The sequence below is a fragment of the Marmota monax genome, unplaced genomic scaffold, assembly GCF_021218885.2.
Source record: "Marmota monax isolate L192 unplaced genomic scaffold, Marmota_monax_Labrador192_F-V1.1 WCK01_AAM20220418_F8-fsc00101, whole genome shotgun sequence".
NCBI lineage: Eukaryota > Metazoa > Chordata > Mammalia > Rodentia > Sciuridae > Marmota > Marmota monax.
The window spans coordinates 253,845-271,462 of record NW_026692786.1 but is presented as its reverse complement, the minus strand read 5'-3'; the positions used below and the strand labels follow the sequence as shown (position 1 = coordinate 271,462).

Genomic DNA, 17,618 nt, shown 5'->3' with positions numbered 1-17,618 from the left:
CTAAAACAGCAAGTTAAAACTATTTTTATTATATTGCCATTTCATGTTTAAATAATTTTATAGTAAACAGAAGTTTTCAGATGTTTTTTCTAATTAGGAAAAAGAAACCTTAGTATCTGATTGGAAATGGAGAGCACTGTTAGATTATTTTAAAATATAATATAAATCCACTTTTTTTTTTAGAGCTATGACAAACTTTACAAACACTAAGAACAGCAAGATAAGCACATGTATTACAACTTTTGGGAAGTACCTAATATTTTATGTTTCTTTGTAGTTTTGAAATAACATGTGGATATTTAGTTGTGGAGCCAAAAATCTCTTTCAATCATTGCCTATTTTATTCCGTTCTTCTTCCTTATCCACAAATGCAAGCACCCACCCTGAATTTGTCAAATTTTTGTATTTTTTATACATATACATGTACTTCTAACCTAGTATACAATATTAATGTTGTTTTTATTCAAATTAAATACATCATTATATTATGTGCATCATCTGCCCCTTTATTTATTTTCATTCAACATCATGGTTTTGAGATCTTCCTCTATTAATATAGATATAATTTGTTGTAGCAAATTGTTCTAGCGTGTAAGAAGTTTCATTTAGCATTTCCTTAACGATAGGCATTTCTGGCTTCAAGAAATCATACTGCAAAGAACATCTTGTTATATTTCTAGCTGTATATCAGAATTTTTCTAAGGCATGATAATAAAAAAGGAAACTGAAAAAAAAAATAAAAAAATAAAAAAAAAAGGAAACTGTATGTTGGGTTTATTTTAAGGTAAACTTCTTTATCTAAGACTTTTAAGTCATTTTCCTGAGGTTTTAGATTTTGCTTTCCAAATCAAAATGTTTAATGTTTTGTTTGATATTCTTTTTTCCTTTTTTTGGTGATATGGGGATTGAACCCAAGGCCTTGCACATGCTAGGACAGCACTTTACCACTGAAGTACATCCCTGGCCCTCCCTTTTTAAAAAAAATCTATTTTTGAGACAGAGTTTCACTTGATCCTCTTGCCTCAGCTTCTTGAGTAGATGAGATTATAGGTATGCACCACTGTGCTCAGTCTATCTTTGATTTTTTTCAAATGTAGGTTATAATGCAAGAACTTCTATTTCTCTGTAGGGAGCATCAATTACTGTATAAAACACTTGTTTAGTTTGGTCATAATTCTTCATGATTAGATATCTAGTTTTTATATTCCATTCCACTAATCTAATGCCAATTAATGCATAATAGAGGTATTTTTTTAGTTGTCAGTGGACTTTATTTATTTATATGTGGTTATGAGAATTGAACCCAGTGCCTCACACATGCTAGGCAAGCGATCTACCACTGTGCCACAACCCCAGCCCACATAATAGAAGTTTAATAATCCTAGTTGTATATTCAGATATTTTTGAGACAGGAGTCTATATTGCCTAGTCTAGCATTAAAAAAATCTTACATTTGTAGGATTTCTGTCCAGAATGAGCAATATGATGTACTGCTTCTGGCTGAAGCAGTACATATTAAATTTCTCCTGCCTTAACCTCCTGAGCTGCTGAGATTACAGATATGTATGACTGCACTCAGACAGCTCTATACCCAATAATAGTATTATCTGCTCAGCAATAAAAGAGAATAAAATCATGGCATTTGCAGGTAAATGGATGGTGTTGGAGAAGATAATGCTAAGTGAAGTTAGCCAATCCTCAAAAAACAAATGCCGAATGTTTTTTCTAAGGAGGCTGACTCATAGTGGGGCAGGGAGGGGGAGCATGGGAGGAATAGATGAATTCTAGGTAGGGAAGAGGGGTGGGAGGGAAAGGGAGAAGGCAGGAGATTAGCAAGGATGTAATGTAATGGACATCATTATCCAAAGTACCTGTATGAAGACACGAATTGGGTGTCAATCTACTTTATATACAAACAAAGATATGAAAAATTGTGGTATATGTGTGTAATAAGAATTTTAATGCAAAAAACACCCAAAGTACATGTATGAAGACATGAATTGGTGTGAACATACTTTATATACAAAGATATGAAAAATTGTGCTCTATATGTGTAATAAGAATTGTAATGCATTCTGCTGTGGTGTAGTTAAAAAATCAATAAAAAAATAATAATGTTATCTGAAAATATTTATTGTTTTCCAAGCCATTTATGTCTTCATTTATGGCATTGGCTTTTCTTTTCATCTATGGCATCATCCTAATTCTCTAGGATTATGCTAATGTGTAATGGTGCATTTCTGACTTTAAGATTCTACAACATGATGTTTACTGAAAAATCCTGCTGAACACAGGTTTTTCATTATATTAATATTTCTCATAAGAATGTTCTGTTGTCTTAAGACTTCTGCTTAAAGGCTTTTGTACCTTCCTAATGTTTTGCCCAAGAATGAACTATCTAATGTTCAGGAGTTCTAAATTCCTACTAAAGCCTTTGCTGTATTCCCTTGAATATAATATAATTTATAATGTAATATAAATTCCCTTGAATAAATATGAGCTTTCTGATAACTAATATGGTATGACTCTTGGCTGAATGCTTTCCCACATTCTCTACACTGATAAGGCTTCTCACCTTTATGTGTTCTGTCACGTGAAGCGAGAGTTCAGAACTGAGAGAAAGCTTTCCCACACTGATTACATCCATAGGGTTTCTTACCTGTATGGCTTCTCATATGCACAATAAGAGATGAACTTTGAGAGAAGGCTTTTCTACATTCCTTATATTCATAAGGCTTATCACCTGTATGGATTCTCACATGTACAGTAAGTGAGGTGATTTGAGATAAGAATTTTCCATATTTATTACATTTAAAGGGCTTCTCTCTAGTATGAAGGGTGTGATGTTCTATGAGGTACTGCTTCTGGGTAAAGGCTGTTCTATATTCATTACATTTAAAGGGCTTCTCTTCAATGTGAATTTTCTCATGTTTTGTGAGATTTGATTTGTTGATGAAGGTTTTCCCACATCATTTACATTTATGGCATTTCTCTCCCATATGTGTTTTCTGGTGTTTAATGAAGCTTGACTTCTGAATAAATGTTTTCTCACAGTCTTTACATTCAAATAGTTTCTTTCTAGTATGAATTTCATGATGGGTAAGAAGGTTTTCCTTTTGGCTGACTTATTTTCCACATTCCTTACATCTGTAGGATCTCTGTCCAGAATGAGTAATAATGATGTACTGCTGCTGGCTGAAACAGAGCATATTTCAGCTTCTGGTTGAACGCTTTTCCACATTTATTACACTCAAAGGGTTTTTGCCCTACATGGATTTTTTTCATGGTTAATGCTATTTGATTTGTGACTAAAGGCTTTCCCACATTTCTTACATGCACAATATGTCTTTCCAATATGAATTTTCTGGTGTCTTGGGAAGTTTGACACCTGAATGAAAGCTTTTTCACAATCATAAGGTTTAAATTTACTTAAGTTCCATGAAGTTTTGCTTTTGGTAAAAGAATTTTCCAAATCTGTTACATTCATTGGATTTCTCCACAGCTAGAATTTTCTTATGCTCAATTAGTTTGAATAACTGGATGAAGGTTTTTTCAATATTCTTTAGATGTACAGGGTTCCTCTGCTGTAAAACAGGTATGCGACAACTGACAAAGTTCATAGGTTTTCTCTCCACTGTGCATTCTCAGGTATTTGATGAGATTTAATTCTGAATTCCTTTTTATATGAATTTCATTTAATAGGGCTATTATAAATAGGATGAGCTATAAATCTACTTATATTCATAGCTCAGATTCCTTCATAATACATTAATTCTGTAATATTTCTCTTTCCAAGTAAGTCACATTGATACAAGATTTGTCTTGTAGAAACAGTATGTGAATTTTAGAGTACATCTTTCCAATTTACTCATATTCACTACCTTTTTCTTTGGTCAGTATTTTCTTGGAGATAGATCCATCTTGACCTATAAGTCTTTCAGTTGCCTCTCTTTCTGCTTTTTAACTTCCAAAATTTCTTCTAAAACAGGGTACAAAGAATAATCATTCAAAAGCTAATATGTGAAATTTGTTTAATCAGTTTAGCTTATAGTAAATATGTGAAAAATTATTACTATAATCATCATCTATTAAATTTTTCCATTATTATATTATTAATAAAGTTTCATTGGCAGGGTAGAATCTTTAGCTTCAGTTCAAACAAATCTACCAAAATGAAAGAAGTCCCAAGTGCTAACACCACTTTCCCCTAATTTTGAGAAGGAAATTTATAGAGGAACTTTGCATAGAATAATAACATTTGACTAGTATACCTTTGAGTGCTGTAAAAAAAAAGATTTACTTTATTCTAATTACTTCATTCTTTTATGGTATTGGGGATTAAATCAAGGGCCTCACACATGGTAGGTAGCAGTCTACCACTGAGCTACATTCCCTTTTTTTTTTTCATTTTAATTTTTTGATACTGAGGACTGAACCCAGATGTGCTTTATGATTGAACTACATCCCCAGGTCTTTTAATTTTTTATTTTGACAGAGTCTTGCTAAATTGCCCAGGTTGTTCCAACTTGCCATCCTCCTGGGTTGTTGGGATTATAGGAATGCCTAACTACATTCAGCCCTATCCCATTTTTAAAAAAATTTATTTTGAGTCTGGCTGATAAGCTGGCTCACAAGGTTCACTACAAAAGCCCTAACTATATGTATATCTCAACATAATATCTACATATCATATGTTTTTATATATATATAGATAGATTATAATCACCTTTTTAGTACATAATTAATAAACATAATAAACATACTGCTACTAATCCATAATAAATATGCCTGTTTTAACATCAAAGTCAGTTTACGTAGTTTATCAGATAACAGTTATTTTTTTTCCTTTTTATTATCAATGTACAAATGCCTAACTTGAGGTAGATTTTTATATGATGTAAAGATACAATCCCGGTGTCAGAAATAGACGACCCACATTCACACCCAGTCACACACAATCACCGTCTTCGGACTCTCCTCAACCCTGCCCTGCTTCTCACCTGAGCGCGTGCGCTTGTACGTACGTATGTGTACAAACACACACCACACACACACATACACCACACACCACACACACACACCACACACACACACACACACACCACACAACCTTGAATCCTGCCCAGTCGCTTCCTCAACCCTATCAGGACGGGACTGTCAGGTCTCAGTTCACCCTGACCTTCGGCGCTGGGCAAAACGAGGCCTAGACTCACGGACGGACGAAGAGAAACCCGTCAGGCAGGCTTTCGACCCCTTCTGCATTCTGCGGCAGAGCCAGCACCTCCGGACATCTCTTCCTGCGCTGCCAGTGAGGTTACCTAGCCCAAGACTAGGCTCCGGCGCAGAGAGATCACGTGACTCTCCTTCCCGCGGCGCTGGCTGTGTCTGCGGCCGGGGACTACAAGTCCCAGAGGCCCTGAGGCTCGGAGCTGCTTCCGCCGCGAGCCGGTGTTGGTCGTCCTGCGGTCGTTGGACGGTCACTGCGCTGCGGGACGAGGCGCTCCCGTGCGCGCGGGTGGGCGGGCGCGCGCGCTCCGGCTCTGATTCGCTTGGCGCCGGGGCCCCGCGGTTTTGTTTGGTGCGGAGACTCGGTAAATGAGAGCAAGCTCAGCTTCCGTCCTGAGAGGACTAGGGAGGCCTGCGCTCTGGACTACATTTCCCAGAGGCCCCCAGGTCGACAACAGGTACTGCAGGCTTCAGGCTCCTCTTCGAGGCTTGGCGGAAGCGTTGTCTCTGCTGTCAGCTGTTGAACGGCATTTGGAATCCAGTGAACTTGGCTAGTTTGTACGCGACCGGAACTAGGGAAAGCCTAGGGTGAGGAGCCTGGCTCGGGTCCAGCGAGCTGAAGAGAGGAGAAAGAGGAGAGATTATGATTGTTACTGTGTCTTTGTGGTGTGTGATTGGGACTTGTGTGGTGAAGATTCTGTGTTCCCAGAATGGGTATGTGATTGTGACTGCCTGAGTTGCATTGTGCATGGGAATGTGCTGAGCTGGTGACTCTGTGGTTGGAACTGTGTAATTTTATGTCGGTTTCCAACACCATGTTGGAAGGTCTGAGACTTTGGTGGGGTCCAAGTGGATGGGGTCAGTAGGTGGAGTCAAGATGCTATCCTTTAACAAGTTGGTTACCAGAAGGTGATTGTATAAAGCTTATAATCTGGATCTCTAATATTCACGAATTGGAAGGAAGTGGAGAACTAGTCAAGGTGACTTAGCCCTTCTTTTGGGTAAGAGAAAGTTACATCTATGTTTAAAATGAATGGTGAGGGAACAAAAAAGGATAATAATTCACTACAACAAACTTAAAAAGTATTGTCTATCATGGATTAAAAATATAGAGAATGCAAGATTGGAACTTCATCCAAAGAAGGAGCCAGAAACAAATATCTAGCAATGTGAATGTTCAAAGTACTTTTAAAAATAGGAGTGTTTTATTTTCATGTTAAATTGCAGAGATGTGGTATTAGACTCTCGATTACTCTCCTAGACCTTGAGAGGAATTATACTAATAAAAAATCGTAGGAAATAGTCTTCAGTAAATACAGGAAAAATGTAAAATAAAATTAAAACCCTATGGTAACCTGGGGTTACTTCCTTTCCAGACTCTTCCTATCTGTATTTTTTTCACAGACATCATATATTACTGCATCTAATTAATTGTCATTTGAAGTTTAGTATGTTGAATCCTGCCTAACAATTCTGGTATTTGCTGTCAACCTGCTCTATTTGATCACCTTATCTTTCCTCTCTGTAACTACCTATGGTTTATTTTCTTGTTTGCAGGATTTTGATGAACTATTCTAAAATTTCTTACTAAGAGCAAGGCGGGGGGGAAGCTCCAGAGAGTGAGGAGAAAAGTGATGTGCCTGTGCATAAGTGAATAAGGGAAAGTTGGAAAGGGGAACTTGGAGGTGGGAAGTCTTGTGTGTAAGAGCTCAGTTACTCCATGTCCAGGCCACGGTCATCTCTCACATGTTGTTCCAATAGCCCCCTTACTCATCCCCCTTGTTCCTTCATTGCACCACTAAAGTTTCTTCTTAGGGGTTGGGAGTGTGACTCAGTGGTAGAACACTTACCTGGCATGTGTGATGTTCTGGGTTCTGTCCCCAGCACTGCAGGGGCTGGGTGGGGGAGTTTCTTAATACAGCAGCCAGCCTAATCCTTCCAAAATAAGTTAGTTTATGTCACTCCTTAAAACTTTCCATGGCTTCCCGTCACAATCAGAATGAAAACCAATCTCCACAGTGGTCTGTCTCTGTTACTGCTCTGATCTCATTTAGCATTTTTTCTTAATTCTGCCTCTCTGCATTTGAGATAGCTGGTTCCCTTGCATGGAATTTTCTCACTCCTGATATCTACATGACTTAATCTTTTGTTTCCTTCAAGGCTTTCCTCACATGTTACTAAACTGGAAAATCCTTCCCTGTGAACATCTCAACAAGTGCACAGTTCCTATCCCCCTTGCCCTATTTTATTTTTCTTAAAAGTTCTTATCCTCAATTTACCTATTTATATCTGTTTCCTCCAATCTACACCAAAATTGAAATTTTATTTCAATGGTAATCCACTATGGTCCTTGATGGATAGGAAATTTGGCTATGTTCATTTTATCAGTGGTGTGACAGGCTAGGCCTTGCTATGTTAACAATGAGCAAATATCAATATTTTAAGACAGAAAGTTTTTCATTCACATTACATATCTGTCACAGAGCTTTGTATTTGTCTTCCTCTCTAGTTGTGTAGCTAGATATTCAAAGCCTTGGAGTCTTTGGTATGGATTAGGTGATCCATTCTTAATTTAATTGTTTGAAATAAGAAACTGGAGAAGTCAAAGAGATTTCATGTCTTGAACTTGGTGCATGCATCTGGATGCCTGTGTATAGATTCTGGATGTGTACAGGCATTCTAGCTTGAGGTCTTTGTTTTAAATTTAGGTCATAGCTGGAGAAATGCTGTTTTAGGAAACTCTTGGCATACTTGCAAAGGGAGAACTATATGGGGTCATGTTATTGTACCCACCTGCAGTTCTGATTAACATTTTGAGATTAGGGTAACAATCTGCCTGAATTCCTCCTGCAAAGGTTTCTGGGCCCCTCTCAGCATTGGAGCTAATCTACTCAGATTCCATTCCATCTTGCTCTTCTTAAGTTCACACATACTTAGGGAAGCCTGGGATTTTTTCCCGTGTGTGAGTGTGTGTGTGTGTGTGTGTGTGTGTGTGTTGGAGGAAGGAGAAGTAGGGGTAGACAGCATAGTAAGGATATTGGAAGGAGAGTGTAGAATTATTTGGGTATTTCTGGGAGCTTTTAAAATTTTCCTCTTTCCCCCACAGTTGCTTTTTGAGGATGCTGTACTTTTCCAGGAGCGGAATATATATTTCAAGGATGATATATCAGTTCACCTGGAGTATAGCTTTTAACACATACCTCAGAACCTGAATTATGTTTCCCTAGATTCCGCTCCTGGGGGCCCCTTATTTGCATGAACATTTGTTTTCTTTATCTAGAAACTTCCTTGCTCAACTTGCCTATGAAACCATCCCAGATCTTCTCATTCTGTCAGGGAATGAATGATTGTGCCCAGCAGCACGGTCTTGCCCCTTATTTTCCCACTCTTTGACAGTGTTTCAGTGTGTGCAGTGCTTCATGATAGAGCCTAAATGCATTCCCTTCAGGAAAACAGTTGAGCCTCCCAGTTTAGCCTTGGGGTTTAATTAATTAGTAATGATTTAATGATTGCTGATTGGGGTAAGTACTCTCCACAAACATGTTTATTTTTCTTAATTTTTGACTTCCCTTTTTAAGAAAACATATGGAGGGTTTTTTTTTTTTTTGTTGTTGTTGTTATTATTGTTTTGTTTTGTTGTACCAGGGATTGAACTCAGGGTTACTCAACCACTAAGCCAGCCCTATTTATTTTTTATTTAGAGACAGGGTTTCACTGAGTTGCTTAGTGCCTAACTTACTGAGGCTGGTTTTGAACTTGAGATTCTCCTGTCTCAGCTTCCCAAGCATCTGGGATTACAGGCATGCTTGTACTTGGCATGAAGTGTTTGATACTATAAAAGAATAATGGAATGTTTATGTATGTAGCACTGAAATAATAAGCATTGGAAAAGTTCCTTTAGTGCCCTGCCATCCCCCCTAAAAGAATATCCTCTACTCAGTGACTCAGGAGGCTGAACCAGGATTGAGAGTTTAAAGCCAGCCTTAGCAATTTAGCAAGGCACTAAGCAACTCAGTGAGACCCTGTGTCTAAATAAAATACAAAAAAAGGGCTGGGGATGTGGCTCAGTGGTTGAGTGCCCCGAGTTCAATCCCTGGTACCAAAAATAAATAAATAAATAACCTCTAAAGACAGTTTTATACTCATCATTTTATTGCTTTTGTCTTTATATCTTTAAGAGGATATTATTAGGTTTTTATATTTTGACCTTTCAAGAAGATTATCCAGATACATAAGTTTTTGAGCACTGTAGACTCTTAAAGTTGTAAAGGAACTCAGAGCTCTTGTTCAATCTAAGTATCCAAAATAATGGAATAGTTATATTTTGCATTCCTAAGATGAAATACAGTTTTCAAGAACTTGCTTTGTAAAGAAAACTGCCTATGATTTTGTCTAATAATGAAGATCCTTAGTATTTAGTATATATTTTAATTATGCCAACCTCCTCTTATGTGCAATAGAAGTGTTGTTTTTATTTTTGTAGATTTTTTTGAAAGATTATGTCTTCCTTTAATGGAAAAAAAGGGAAGAAAAGAACACATAAATATTAAATGTTTGATAAGTAATGGTTTGTATATTGGATATATCCACTGTAAAATTCTTTCAGCTTTGCTGTATGTTTGAAATTTTTATAATAAAAGTGGAAAGTGGGATGGGGATGTGGCTCAAGCGGTTGCGTGCCTGCCTGGCATGCACAGGGCGCTAGGTTCGATCCTCAGCACCATATAAAAATAAAAAAATAAAAAAGATGTTGTGTCCACCGAAAACTAAAAAAATAAATAAAAAATTCTCTCTCTAAAAAAAAAAAAAAGTGGAAAGTCATGGATGATTGTTAAAAGAAAAAAAAAAGTAATTTGCTGTGGGAAGCCATTCTCACATGTGATTGGGCACCTCCCGGATTGGGTGTGAGGCGCTCTGGCTAAACTGTGTCGGAGCTTTCCCCACCCTCTCCTGGTGTGAGAGCCTGTCCGTGTGGGAGTGTGACTGACCACTGACCCTGAGGCCAATCACTGACCCTGACCTTGGAATGCTGCCCCCCTCGACCTTCAATGGTTGGAATTTTCCCCTGAATTTCTTGTTCCCCAATAAAAGGCCACTCCCTGGCGTTCTCTCTCTCTCTCTCTCTCTCTCTCTCTCTCTCTCTCTCTCTCTCTCTCCTGCTAGCCCTGAGTAAGCCTTCCTGCCCTACCAGGTGGTTCGAGGTGTGAGCCAGAGTGGTGAGAGCCGTCTTGGACCTGGTCACAGAAAAAGGTAATTGAGTCTGTGTGTTTATTTTGATCTCACTAGTTAACTTTTATGCCATGAACCTCTTTAATGAAACCAGTGCGCTGATCACATGGTGGAATTTGGTGCCTAACGAGGGGGCATTCTAGATTAGTTAGATTGAGTGGGAGCGCGCTATAAAGATAAAGGAATAGGTGACAATTTTGAGTCACAAAAGTACCTGGAGATATTGAAGGAACGAGATGTTAAATTAATTAAAATGGGAAATTCAACTTCTACGGATAAGGAGATGTATCTGACTATTTTAGACACCATAATTAATCAGAAAGGAAAACAGATAAAGAAAACTCAGTTATTACAATTCTTTTTTTTTTTTTTTTTTTTAGTTATTACAATTCTTAAAGATTGTAGGCGAGTTTTGCCCTTGGTTTTGTGAACAAGAATCCCCAAATTTACTTACTTGGGAGAAACTAGGGAGGAAATTACAAAAAGTTTGTTTTCTAATGAATTACCTGGAGGCATAGAAAATATTCAGAAAACTTGGACAGCTCTGGAAATTTGTCTTTTTGAATATATGGGACTGAGTTCATGGCCCCCTGAAGATCTATTGAAAGGCATTCAGAGAGCTATTAGGTCTATTCAAATGGAAAATCCGCCTGAGGCTGTTAATTTCCTTTCCCTTTAAAAACAAAGGCTCTAGGGGCTAAACCGAAAGTTAGGAATGTGACTTTAAACTTGCATGATCAGGCTAGCCCGCAGGGAGATTATAGAGAAGAAAGTCATAGAGGAGAAACCTCCACAGTCCTAGAAAGTCCTCCGGAAGAGATAGAGGATCCTCCCGGGGAGGAAAATCCGGAAGAGATTCTTAGAGAGGCACAGAGTCCTTCTCTACCACGTGGCTTAGAAGCCCAATTTCAAAATGGCGACAGCGGAGATTCTACCCACGAGTCGCAGTCTGAGGGAGAAGAATCAGACACTGAAATTCAGGACTTACAGAGAAATTTTAACAGGCTGCATTTAACACCACCTGCCCAGGCTATTAGAATTCGGCCATTACCTGCTAAAAGGACAAAATTTAACAGGTACTCTAAATTAACAATGACTCTTCTTACCCCGTTCCAGCGAGGTATTAAGAAGGCACAAGAAGCGGGGGAAGATATTAGCGGTTTTCAACTTTTCCCAGTTTTTGAACAGATTAATGAGCAAGATCAGAGAGTTAGAGTTCATGCTGTAATTCCATTTAAAACCATTAAGGAATTGAAAAGTGCATGCGAGATGTATGGTCCGAGTACGCCTTTTGTACAGAACCTAATCGATAATATCTCCCCGCAGCCTCTCCCACCTAGTGATTGGATTTCATTAGCCAGATCTTGTTTGAGTGGAGGGGATTTCTTACTTTGGCATTCTTATTGGACTGATTTTTGTACTGAACAGGCAGAAAAAAATAGAAAACAGAATTTACAGACCCCAGTAGAAATGTTTTTAGGAATGGGTGAATTTGCTGATTTGGAAAGACAGTTAAATTATTAATTTGTAATATATGATCAAATAACTAATTGTGCTAAACGTGCCTGGAAGCAAATAGTCTCCAAAGACCAGTCCAATTTAGTTCTTACCAGAGTCAGGCAGGGTGCGAGTGAGCTGTACTCAGATTTCGTAGCCCGATTGTATCAGACAGCAAATAGGTCTATCTGGGACCCTGGGGCGTGCGAGTTTATTGTTAAGCAGTTGGCATTTGAAAATGCAAATAAATATTGTCAGGACATTCTTAGTCCGCACCGTAAAAAAGGAACAGTTTCTGAGTTTATCCACTTGTGTTCTGAGATAGACTCTACCCATTTGCAGACAGTAACTCTAGCCACGGCACTAAAAGAAACTCTAAAGCCGCAGGAATTAGTACGGGAGATGCTATCTTTGCAGGAGAAATAACCATTATGTGCGCGAATGTCGCATGCGTAATTTTAAGTTCAGGGCTCCATCTACTGGTGATAATAGATATTGCAGGACTCAACCCCACGTGGCGGATCAAGATGGTGGGGAATTCCAGGAGAGGTCGCACAGTGTGACATCACTGGCGCCCACCAGGACGGCCCACAATTTTTAACGGTACGTAGATCACAGACAGTTTCCTTAGGACCCTCAACGACAATTGAATTGAATCCTGAATCAGGGCCAAAACAAATCCCTACTGGGATTTTCGGGCTGCTTCCTGATAATACTATAGGTTTAATTTTGGGACATTATAATTTAAAAGGAGCCATTGAGGTAATACCTGGTGTGATAGATTCAAATTTTAAAGGACAATTAAATGTTACTGTAAGGTCCAATTATGCCCTAAGGCTCACTCCAAAGGATACATTTGCCCAATTGATTTTATTGCCCTGTGATTCGGATAGACACCCGCGAGTAAATTCAGTTTCTAAACCGCCGGACAGAGTGTACTGGTTGCAATTGGTGCGACAAGAATGCCCTTTATTAGAACTTAAAATTAATCATAAAAGGTTCCAGGGCATTCTCGACACAGGGGCTGACATTTTGGTCTTTTCTAGTAAATTCTGGCCTAGGAATTGGCCCTTACTTGTAGCACCAGCTAACCTAGAGGGAATTGGACAAATTTCACAGCCTGCTCAAAGTGCAAATTATCTCCATTGGGAAGATTCTGATGGGAACAGTGGAGTTTTTAAACCTTATATGTTAGAGTCTTTACCAGCAAACCTATGGGGAAGGGATATTTTAGCCAAAATGGGATTGTTATTAGTTACTCCAAATTCTATAAGGTCAGTTGAGGAAGTTAATCAGAGATATTTTCCTGGAGATGATAAGGAGACCCTTCAGGGAGAGTATCTGTTTACAAACCAGTCTCCACGACAAAGATTAGTAAATGCTCCAAGCCAAAATTTTTACTAGGGGCCCTGAGTATTTCCCTGATCCCTAAGACAGCTGAAAAAATCACCTGGCTCACAGAGGAGCCTCTATGGATTTCTCAGTGGCCCATCTCAGGGGAAAAACTTAAAATAATTCATAGGTTAGTTGAGGAACAACTTCAGGCTGGTCATATAGAACCAACACTCAGTCCTTGGAACACACCTATTTTTGTTATTAAGAAAAAGTCCGGAAATTGGAGATTGCTACAGGAATTAAGGGCGATAAATCATGCAATTCAGCCTATGGGATCATTTCAGCCAGGACTTCCTTCCCCCACAGCCATCCCTTTAAACTATAGCTTGATGGTAATAGATTTAAAAGATTGTTTTTTCTCTATAAGGTTACATCCTGGAGATTGTGAGAGATTTGCCTTCACTGTCCCAGCAATTAATTTTAAGGAACCTGTTAAAAGATATTGCTGGAAAGTACTCCCCCAGGGAATGCATAATATTCCTACCTTATGCCAAAAATATGTTGATCAGGTGATAGATCCCATAAGAAATAGCTTTCCGGATGTGCATATTATTCATTTTATGGATGATATATTATTGGCTCATGCTAATCCAGAGGTACTTTCAGAAATTTTTACTCAGAGGCTTCACTTACAGCAATGGGTTTATGCATTACTCCTCAAAAAATTCAAAAGATGCCTCCTTTTCAATATCTAGGTCAGATAATTCAAGGACATAAATCCGTCCTCAAAATCTTCAGATAAGAGTTAAGGAGTTACATACCCTTAATGATTTTCAAAAGCTATTAGGAGCTATTAATTGGCTGAGACCATCCTTAAAACTAACTACTTCTGAGTTAAGTCCTTTATTTCAGATTTTACAAGGAAATCCTTCTCTAACCTCTCCACGTCAGCTAACCTTAGAGGCTAGAACAGCTTTAAAAAAGGTTGAAAATGCAATTAAAAATTCACAGCTTACTAGAGTTGATCCTAAAGAAATAGTGTATTTATTAATATTTCCAACTGAGCATACCCCAACAGGAGCCATATGGCAAAGATTAGGAGTTATTGAGTGGATTTATTTATCCCACTCCCCTCAAAAAACATTAATTCCTTTCCATGACTCTATAGCTCAATTAGTAATTAAAGGCAGAACTAGGATTTTACAATTAATTGGATCTGAGCCTGATATCATAATTATTCCATTTTCTGTTCAACAGACTAATTGGCTTTTTCAAACTTCTAGCTTATGGCAGATAGCTTTTGCTGATTTTCCTGGCTAGATAGATAGCCATTACCCTCGTGATAAGATTATCCAATTTGCATCATTAATGTCACTTATTTTTCCAAAGATTGTGCGTGCACATCCTATGGATGAAGCTTTATCGGTGTTCACTGATGGTTCAAGCTCAGGTAAAGCAGGTTTTTATAGTCGTGTTCACACAGAGGTAATGCAAACTTCATATACTTCTGCCCAAAGAGCAGAGCTTCAAGCTCTGATTTGTGCCTTAAATTGTTTTTCAAATGAGCCTATTAATATTTATTCCAACAGCTTATATGCAGTCGGAGTTACCAAAAATATTGAAACTTCAGTTATTGGGTATACTTCATCACAAGAGTTATTTGAATTATTTCATAATTTACAGAAGGCAGTGCTAATGCGAAAATACCCATGTTTCATAGGACACATACGAGCTCATACTAATCTTCCTGGACCTTTAGTTTCAGGTAATGACAAAATTGATAAATTAGTAGCTTTTTGTCAACAGATGTCTTCATATGACTGTGTACAAGCTTCCCATTCCTTGCATCATCAAAATGCTTCTAGCTTACATAAAAAATTTAATATTACCAGAGAACAAGCTCATCAAATTGTAAGCCAATGCCCTAAGTGTGTTATTCACACTCCATCTCCACCATCAGGGGTAAATCCCCGTGGATTAAAACCAAATCAAATATGGCAAATGGATGTAACTCATATTCCTCAATTTGGTAAGCAATGTTATGTACATGTCATAGTGGACACATATTCCAGATTTATTTTTGCCACAGCACGTACTAAGGAAAATACTCAACATGTAATTTCTCATTGCCTAGCAGCTTTTTCTGTGTTAGGGTGCCCTATGCAGATTAAAACAGATAATGCTCCAGTTTATGTAAGCTCTTCTTTTCAACAATTTTGCCAAGAGTTTCAAATTAATCATAAAACAGGAATTCCTTATAACCCCTAAGGTCAAGCCATTGTGGAACAAGCTCATTTATCTATTAAGCTTCAATTACAAAAATTAAAAGGGGGGGGAATAGGGTTATGACTCCCCAAAATAGCCTCAATCATGGTTTGTTCATTTTAAATTTTTTAAACTGACGCAGAAGGTCACACTGCAGCTGAGAGGCAAATGTCTCCCTCAGTAACAGGCCCTTTAGGCAGAGTTTTGTGGAAAGATTTACAGACTGGTCAATGGAAAGGCCCAGACCCAGTGATTATGTGGGGCAGAGGTCATGCTTGTATTTTTCCAGAAGGTGCTTTTCATCCTATCTGGGTGCCTGAACGTGCAATTAGACATGGAAGAGATAGAACCGAGATTCAAGCGACTGAAGATCGACCCAGAGGAGCCCCCATCCAAAAGGAAGAGATATCGGAAAAAGGTGAAGAAAAACCAAATTGACCCAGCTGAAAAGCTGATTTCATGGGGAGAGGTGAAGAAGCTAACAACACAGGCTTCCCGAATACTTCGACTCCTAGGAAAGAACAGGACTCCAGTCTTGATGGTAGCGACAGTAATTGCCCTGCTGGGCTGTCAGGATGGCGAGTCTTCAGAACAAGAATGCAGAAACTCAAAAGAGTGAACCACCGCCTCATTTTTAAGAGAAAAAAGGGGGAATATGTGGGAAGCCATTCTCGCACGTGATTGGGCACCTCCCGGATTGGGTGTGAGGCGCTCTGGCTAAACTGTGTTGGAGCTTTCCCCACCCTCTCCTGGTGCGGGAGCCTGTCCGTGTGGGAGTGTGACTGACCACTGACCCTGAGGCCAATCACTGACCTTGACCTTGGAATGCTGCCCCCCTCGACCTTCATTGGATGGAATTTTCCCCTGAATTTCTTGTTCCCCAATAAAAGGCCACTCCCTGGCGTGCTCTCTCTCTCTCTCCTGCTAGCCCTGAGTAAGCCTTGCTGCCCTACCGGGTGGTTCGAGGTGTGAGCCAGAGAGGTGAGAGCCGTCTTGGACCTGGTCATAGAAAAAGGTAATTGAGTCTTTGCGTTTATTTTGATCTCGCTAGTTAACTTTTTTTTTTTTTTTTTTTTTTTTTTTTTTTAAAGAGAGAGAGAGAGAGAGAGAGAGAGAGAGAGAGAGAGAGAGAGAATTTTTTAATATTTATTGTTTAGTTTTCGGCAGACACAACATCTTTATTTGTATGTGGTGCTGAGGTTCGAACCCAGCGCTGCACGCATGCCAGGCAAGCACGCTACCGCTTGAGCCACATCCCCAGCCCTCGCTAGTTAACTTTTATGCCATGAACCTCTTTAATGAAACTAGTGCGCTGGTCGCATGGTGGAAATTTGCCATACTAGAACTTGCTGTGTATCTTTCTACCCTTTTAATTTATTGGGTAAATAACAAATAAATATGTTTTATTCATGCCTAGCCCTAGCCATGGGATAGGAGAATGTCCCATTGTGTGAAGGAGAATTGTCTTTAGCTACAAGATAATCATGAGCATGGAGGTACTTTGTTCTAGTCATGTTCATTTTACTTTCTCTACTTCTGCCATCTACTCTGTTCTATCCCATTTTTTCAATATATCTTCTCCATCCCTCAGTGTCCTTCTCCATCTTTTTCATATTAAAAACATTTGTTTGAATCTCACCAGTACTATATGGGTTTGTCAATTCAGGAATTGGTAATGTTCAGGGACCTGAGACTGTAGACTTCTCTCAGGAAAAGTACAAATGCCTTGCCCCTGGTTAGAGGGATTTATGTAGATATGCAGTGATAGATAACTCCACCAACCTAGTCTTACTTGATAAGGATATCAATTTCCAAATAACTTATGGATTTTGGGTGTGTCTTTCAATTGTCTGGGTGGGTGTATGCCTTCCTAGGGAATTGTTTTATGCTTTGGAGATAAGGAAACAGGCAGGCTGCTCATTGAGATCCCTTTATCGTCTCCATACTTCAGACCTTCATACTTTCTTCTTGTCTTTTCTGTAGTTGCTGTTTCCTTGAGCACTAAGGACTAGGTTTGAATTCAGAAACAAGCAGGAATATATCTTTTTTCTTGTAAACAGGACTCT

The 17,618-nt window shown here is 38.7% G+C and overlaps 1 long non-coding RNA gene and 1 pseudogene across 4 annotated transcripts; one reads left to right on the top strand and one right to left on the bottom strand.

Annotated features, from left to right (window-relative positions):
- Positions 1 to 2,266: 2,266 nt before the first annotated feature.
- LOC124094998 (zinc finger protein OZF-like) lies at positions 2,267 to 4,296 on the bottom strand (annotated as a pseudogene).
- Positions 4,297 to 5,306: 1,010 nt separating this feature from the next.
- On the top strand, positions 5,307 to 16,571 carry LOC124095030 (uncharacterized). Of its 4 annotated transcripts, none has more exons than XR_009227084.1 (2): positions 5,307 to 5,684; positions 10,418 to 16,571. It is a non-coding gene; the product is annotated as an uncharacterized LOC124095030 (long non-coding RNA). The 4 variants fall into 4 exon arrangements; XR_009227083.1 differs by having other exon boundaries at positions 10,390 to 16,571; XR_009227082.1 differs by lacking the exon at positions 5,307 to 5,684 and adding an exon at positions 5,702 to 5,814 and having other exon boundaries at positions 10,390 to 16,571.
- Positions 16,572 to 17,618: the final 1,047 nt, after the last annotated feature.